Raw genomic sequence first — 6669 nt, 5'->3', positions numbered from 1 at the left:
GAACCCGCCACCTTAGGTGTATGTGGCTGGTGCCTTAGCTGGTTGAGCTATAAGTGCCGAGCCCTTTTCTTTTCTTTTCTTTTCTTTCACCTCTTCCACTACATTGTGAGTTCTAGCTATGCAAGGATGGAAGTAGAGCAGAAGGCCTTGCAATGTGGACCTATCCAAGACCTTCATCAAGCCAAAATGATCTTCTTATGAAAGTTCTTTGTACCGTAAATGTACAGTGTACCATAAAGACTTGGGCTCTGATTTAGATACATGGGTCTATATTCACTACTCCATCTACCATGTACGTCCTGAGTGATCTCAGGAAAATTACTCAAGCTTTCCGAGTGGCAGCACGCTCACCTGTGAGCTGAGGACAATAATAGTACCCACCTCACCAAAGTCCTGGGAGGTGCACAGGGGCTGATGGACCCACAACGAAGGACCCGAAAATGTTAGATATTATTAGGGATGATGTCAGGTCCCCTTCCTTTCCATCCTGCTCCCACCAAATGCCTTAGTATAGATATCTGGGGTGAAGTCTTGTGATAGATTGATTTCTAATCTCTTTAATAAAAAGAGTGAAACATAACCTGTGATTTTTGTCTTCTCACTGTAGCTGAGCCCCGCTGTTTGTGGCCCTGGTCTGTTTATTCTGTTAGCAGTGAAGCAAATGGGAAAACGGGGAGTGAGGCGGGGTGAGCAGGGCGTGGTGTCGATTTTCACCTCGCAGTGCGGCGTGTTTATTAGCGTGTATGTGCGTTAAGCGCAGCAGCCTGGTTTCCTCGAGTTAAATAGCAGTCATGCCCAACTGGCTCTCCATGTACCATTACTCCAAGTGATTGAGCCAATTTCTCCCTCTGCCATGAGTTTAAGTTGTAAACCTCTCAGCCAGACAGAGAGGCAATGATGGGCTGCCCGTGGTGATTATTACTAACCTTCAGCATTCCGCTCACAAGACCAGGGGGGTCTGGGAAGAAGGCCGGGGAAGGCAGGCAGGGACTGTGGGCTCCCATCCACCCACCTCGGCCCAGTCTGCGTCTCTTCTCCACCAGAACGGCCAACATCTGAGTGCTCACTTCGGCCTTGCAGGGAGGCACCAGCCCTGGTCTGGGGTGAGAGACTGCTTGTGCTGGGTGAATAGGGAAATGTTCCATTTGGCAGGAAATTAGAAGGGGCACTGAGGGAAAGCTGGAGAAGTGACCTAGGGGTGCCTGCATATTCAGAAATCATTTGTCAGCCATAATTTTTGCTCTTTGCCATGTGTTAATAGTTATCTGCTAGATGCTGTGTGAGTTATCTGGCTGAAACCTGCAGGGCCGATGACTAACTCCTAGTTGTTAGCTGGTTGATGGGACCTTGTATGTTTAGCATAATCATACCGGGAACCAGGCGGGCTGCAGGGACAGGAGAAAGCACTGAAGCGGCTCTCCAGCACGGATCCACAGCCCTCCGTCACTTTCCCTCTGCCCAGCGACTGTGTATTTCTTTTTTTTCTCAAGGAACCAAACTTCCTCCCTGTAGAATTAATCCTAAATTGGCAGGGATGATGGTTCCCTGAATGTGGGCAGCTCCTTTTGCTTTGCTGAACGGTTTGGTCTCCTCAAAATCTTTGAGAAAAAGAAAGTTCACTTCTCATGGCCTGGAGGTGTTCGTGTTGCTTCTTTGTTAAAAATCCAAGTATACCTGTGGGCCGGCACTGGGTGAAACCTGCAATCCGAGAAAACAAATACTCCTTCCCTCAGGAAGGTTATGGTCTAATAGCCAGGCAGGACTCAGGAAGGGCAGGTGTGGGAGGCTGAGTGTTATTGCTTGTTTTCCAAAATAAAAGAGGATGAGGGAGGGGGAACAAGCACCACTTAGACCCTGCTTTGCCAGGAGCTCGAAGGCAACACAGTAGCCAAAGCAGCCCCATCCTGAAGGTCCATTTCCTGCGAGCTTGCTCAGCTCCTCCCCAGTCTCTTAGAGTGAGGTCCCTGCTGACAGGATGACGAACTCTGTAACTTACATAGAACGAATATTGATTTGATAAGCTTAAACAAATTTAAGCCCTGCCTTCCATCTATTTTGCCATGACATTGATCACAATGACCATGGCTAACACGCATTGAGGACTGACTTGTTGCCCGGCACTGGCCCCCGGCATGTATTATCTCCTTTACTGGTCCAGGTAATCCCACGAGGTGGGTACTGTTGTTATTCCCATTTTACAGCTGAAGGTACTAAGGCCGACGGAGAAAGAAACCTCCCTGCGGCCACACAGCCCACCGGCAGTCGGTGCCTGGGGCCCACATATCCTTCTGCTGCCTCTTGGCATTAATTTCCACTCTGGTGGCAGAAGCATGTGGTCCATTTGTAAACTAGTGAGCTTCTCAGATCTACTCAGCACACCAGCAGAAGCAGGTGGGGAGGGGCTCTGTTTCTCAGACACTGAACACTGGGAACCTGGCCAGCTTGCCAGAGAGCAAGAGTGCAGGCCTGTCGCCAGCTTTCCCTGCAACCTGCGTTTCCTCACAGTTCTCTCCAAATGAAGAGAAAAAAAGGTACGCACCAGCCTAACCCACTGGGGAAGCAGTAGAGGAAAATTTGGACAGGAGCTTTCCCAAGGTACACCGTTGGCAGGGATAGAACACGAGGAAAGATGTCCATGGTGCTGGCTTAACATTGCAGGAAGCAGAAGTGAGCCGGGTCCTGGAAGGAAGTAGTTAAAGGCCTTCCCCACCCCCGACAAGTTGGTGGTTAAGGAGAGGGTACATTCTAGTCTTTTTCTTTCCTGGAGGTTGAAGGGAGGAAACGAGGTAGTGACTTAATATGAAAAATGGATGGGCTGGGAAAACGGTTGCATTTATTTCTAAATGAGGGCTGTTAAGCGCTCATGTCCACCCATGTGTATTAGCTTAGAACTAGAAAGTCAGAAAGTTCACTTCTCCCTGAGCATCCAGGGGTTTGCTGTCTTTTAAAATGGTTGCTCTCTTCAAAATGCCTGATAGACCCTTAAAACCAAAAGGGACTTAAAATATCATCTAGTCCAGCGGTTCTCAACCTGTGGGTCATGACCCACAGGAACTGAATTAAAGGCTCACGGCATTAGGAAGGTTAAGAACCACTGATCTAGTCCAACCTCACCGTTTTACCACAGAGGAAGCAGAGCAGAGAGGTGAGGTCACATTCCCAAGGCTGTCTGACCAGCTAGAGAAAGGACCTGGGACCCAGAGCCCATTTGAGGCCATTCAGCCTTTCTTGGGGAGCTTTTGTCTTCCAAAAACACAGCATTAATCTTCTGAAAGTCTTTGGTCATGGCATATCTTGCCCACAGAGGGAAGATTTGATTTTTAAAACTAACACCAATAGCTCCAGAGAGTGATGAAACTAGGTAACAACATTTGAGGTCACAAACCAGTGGGATTGAGGGGCAGTAAAGTTGAAATTCTCCGGTGGCTTATAACCCAGCAATCATAGCAACACAGTTGTAAGAATTATATCATTTTTCCCAATGTGAAGTACATTTTTTCTCAGCATGTAATCTGCATTTGGAGATGTATGTGTTATCTCCATGTACCTATTTATACACACATATGCAAAAATACACATACACACATATGTATGTATAGTTGTTCTGACATATTCTAATACTTTGAAATTGATCCTGTTACTTGATGGTTATGATTCTCATATGCACAATCCAAGAATGTGTTCCTTTGGCGGTTGTGATGGTGTCGATTCTTTGGAGAAGCAGCGTACTCTGTCAGCGCCTAGGCTTTGGAATCATACTAATGTGGGTCTCCCACCCGGATCTGTCGTTGAATAGCTGTGTAAAGTTTGGCAGATTTCTTAACTTAAGCCTTGCTTTCCTCCTCAATGTGATGAAGATACCTAAGATCTCCATAAGCTTGGATGGAATTAAGCTTGAACTTGACCAAGCTTGCCTGGTCAAGTCCATAAGCTTGAACTTGACCAAGATTGCATGTTCATAAGCGACAGCTGGTAATAAACCGAGGTCTATCAGATTGTCAAACTGGGTCCTTCCTGGATACCACATACAAAGGGAAGCAGGGACAATCCCTACGGAGAATGCCACTGTTAGGACTGGAGAGGAGGGACGTACCCTGCCTAACCCTTTCCTCTTAGAGCAATCTCTGTCAGGCATGGTGATTCACACCAAAAATCCCACCCCTTTATGAGGCTAACATGAAACGATTGGTTGAGGCCAGAAGTTCAAAACTAACCTGGTGGGGCTGTGTCTATGGCTCAAAGGAGTAGGGCACCGGCCCCATATGCCAGAGGTGGCGGGTTCAAACCCAGCCCTGGCCAAAAACTGTAAAACTAGCCTGGCCAACATAACGAGACCCTGTCTCTACAAAAAGTTTGAAAAATTAGCTGAATGTCGTAGCACACGCCTGTAATTTCAGCTACTCAAGAAGCTGTCACAAGGATCACTTGAGCCCCGGAGTCTGAGGCTCCAGTGAGCTGTGATTGAGCCATTGCACAGTAGCTGGGGTGGCAGAATGAGACCCTGTCTCTAAAACATAAAAATTAATTTAAAAAATTAAAACAAAGTCATCACTTGTGCCCCTGTGAAGGAAAACAGGTTAAGATTACATGCGATTCTAGATATATATTATATATATGTATGTATGTTAGAGTTCAGGGGAAAAAAACCAACAAAAGAAGATTCTCTCCCACTTGGTAACCCATGTCTAAAAATAAAATGCCAAAAATATTGTCAGAAAGAAAAACTGGGTGAAAAGCAGGAAAAACTATAAATAGTCTACTACATGACATGGGTTTCTCCTGTTTATAGATGCGTCATTCAATAGAAACTCAGTCATCAGAGGAGATTTTCTTTCAAGAAATATTCAGGCGGCGCCTGTGGTTCGGTGTGTAGGGTGCCAGGCCCATATGCCAAGGGTGGAGGGTTCAAACCCGACCCCGCCAAACTGCAACAACAATAAAAAATTAATGGCTGTTTAAAAAAAAAGAAAGAAAGAAAAAAAGATCATTCAGAACGTTTTAACACAATAACTAAGAAAATGACATGAAGGCTATGTTAACCAGTTTGATGGAAATGTTTCAAATTGCATGTGAAAACACCACACTGTACCCCAGAAGTGCATTAATGTACATAGTTACCATTCAATAAAAAAAATTAAAAAAAAGAAATATCATTCAAATAAATTACACCAATATTTGACTGTCTGCAGCTCTTTCAAAGAAAGAAATGTCCAGTCTTTCCAGAAAAATGATTTCCCTTGATTGAGTTTGGAGTTTACACTACTTGGTGAGGACCTTCACTAACAAGGAGGGGAATGGAGGAGTGGTATTTTTTTTTCCTCTCCCAACATCTTTTTGGAATGTTTACTTATTGATTTCCCATTAGGCAGATTGGAGAGCACATGGTGAAATGATAAAAGCGTCCGATTCCCATTCAGAAGACCTGGATTCAAGGCCAGTTCTGCCAAACAATTCCTGCACAACCCTCAGTAAGTCACCTCTCTGTGCTGAATGTTTTCCTCTGTAAAACTGGAAATATTATATGAAAAAAAAAGCCTTTTACTATTTTAAAGAACTTGCTCAGTTCTTTGAGGGGAGCTCTAAGACCTGTCTCTTATTTACTATTTGACCTTGAGCAAGTTACTTCCCCTTCTGGGGGCCTCCGGTTTCTTGTGGATAATTTGAAGATGTTAAAGTCGTTTTAGGGGTTTTGGTTTTCTGATTTTTTTTAATTTATTAAATCACAGCTGTGTACATTAATGTAATCACGGGGTACAGTGTGGTGTTTTCATATACAATTTGAAATACTCTCATCAAACTGGTTAACGTAGCCTTCATGTCATTTTCTTAGTTATTGAGTTAAGACATTCCTACTCTGCTTTTAGAAAGATTCACTTGTACCCTTGTAAGGTAAACCATAGAGGTGACCCCACCAATCCCCGTCCCTCCACCCATCCACCCTGCTTCCCTCCCCTCTCTCTCCCCCTCCCCATAGTCTAAGGCTATAATTAGGTTATAGCTTTCCTATGAAAGCTATAAATTAGTTTCAAAATAGGGCTGTGTACATTGGATACTTTTTCTTCCATTCTTTGGTTTTTTGTTTTTAATAGATTTGTTGCACTGATGAATTGTATAATGGTGAATTCAGGGCTTATACCAGGATACCAGGATACTATACCAGAACACTACACCCAATGGGTAGATTTTTCTCTCTCACCCCCTCTCCCGACTTCTTAGTTTTCAATGTCCATCCCACCACTTTATGACCTTATATGTCCCTGGTTCAGCTCCCACTTATAAGTGAGAATATTTGGTATTTGTTTTTCCCTTCCTGAGATACTTTACGGAGGATAAAGTACCATAAGTTCCACGTAAATTGTTGCATTATATCATTCCTTTTTATGACTCAGTAGTAATCTGTGGTATAAACACATGCCACATTTTCTTTGCCCACTTGGTGAATTCCACATCTTTGCAATTGTGAATTGTGCTGTCATAAGCATTTGGGTGCAGGTGTCTTTTTGATAAAATGACTTCTATTCCTTTGGGTAGATACCTGGGAGTGTGATTGCCGGATTACATGGTCGTTCTACTTTTAGTTCTTTGCAGAATTTCCATACTGGTTTCCATAGAGCTTGTACTAGTTTGCGTTCCCACCAACAGTGTATAAGCATGCCTTTTTCATTGTTT

The 6669-nt window shown here is 44.3% G+C and overlaps 1 long non-coding RNA gene across 1 annotated transcript in view; it reads left to right on the top strand.

The window, feature by feature from the left end:
- LOC111726913 overlaps positions 1-6669 on the top strand; it is a 48655-nt gene that overhangs the window by 10801 nt on the left and 31185 nt on the right. The window contains exon 3 of the long non-coding RNA XR_002774577.1: positions 5366-5468. This is a non-coding gene — a long non-coding RNA (uncharacterized LOC111726913). The remainder of the gene's footprint in view (positions 1-5365; positions 5469-6669) is intronic.

This window comes from Otolemur garnettii, unplaced genomic scaffold (genome assembly GCF_000181295.1).
Source record: "Otolemur garnettii isolate 467f Iridium unplaced genomic scaffold, OtoGar3 scaffold00086, whole genome shotgun sequence".
In the NCBI taxonomy this organism is placed as follows: Eukaryota; Metazoa; Chordata; class Mammalia; order Primates; family Galagidae; genus Otolemur; species Otolemur garnettii.
This window is presented reverse-complemented; position numbering and strand designations above follow the sequence as displayed.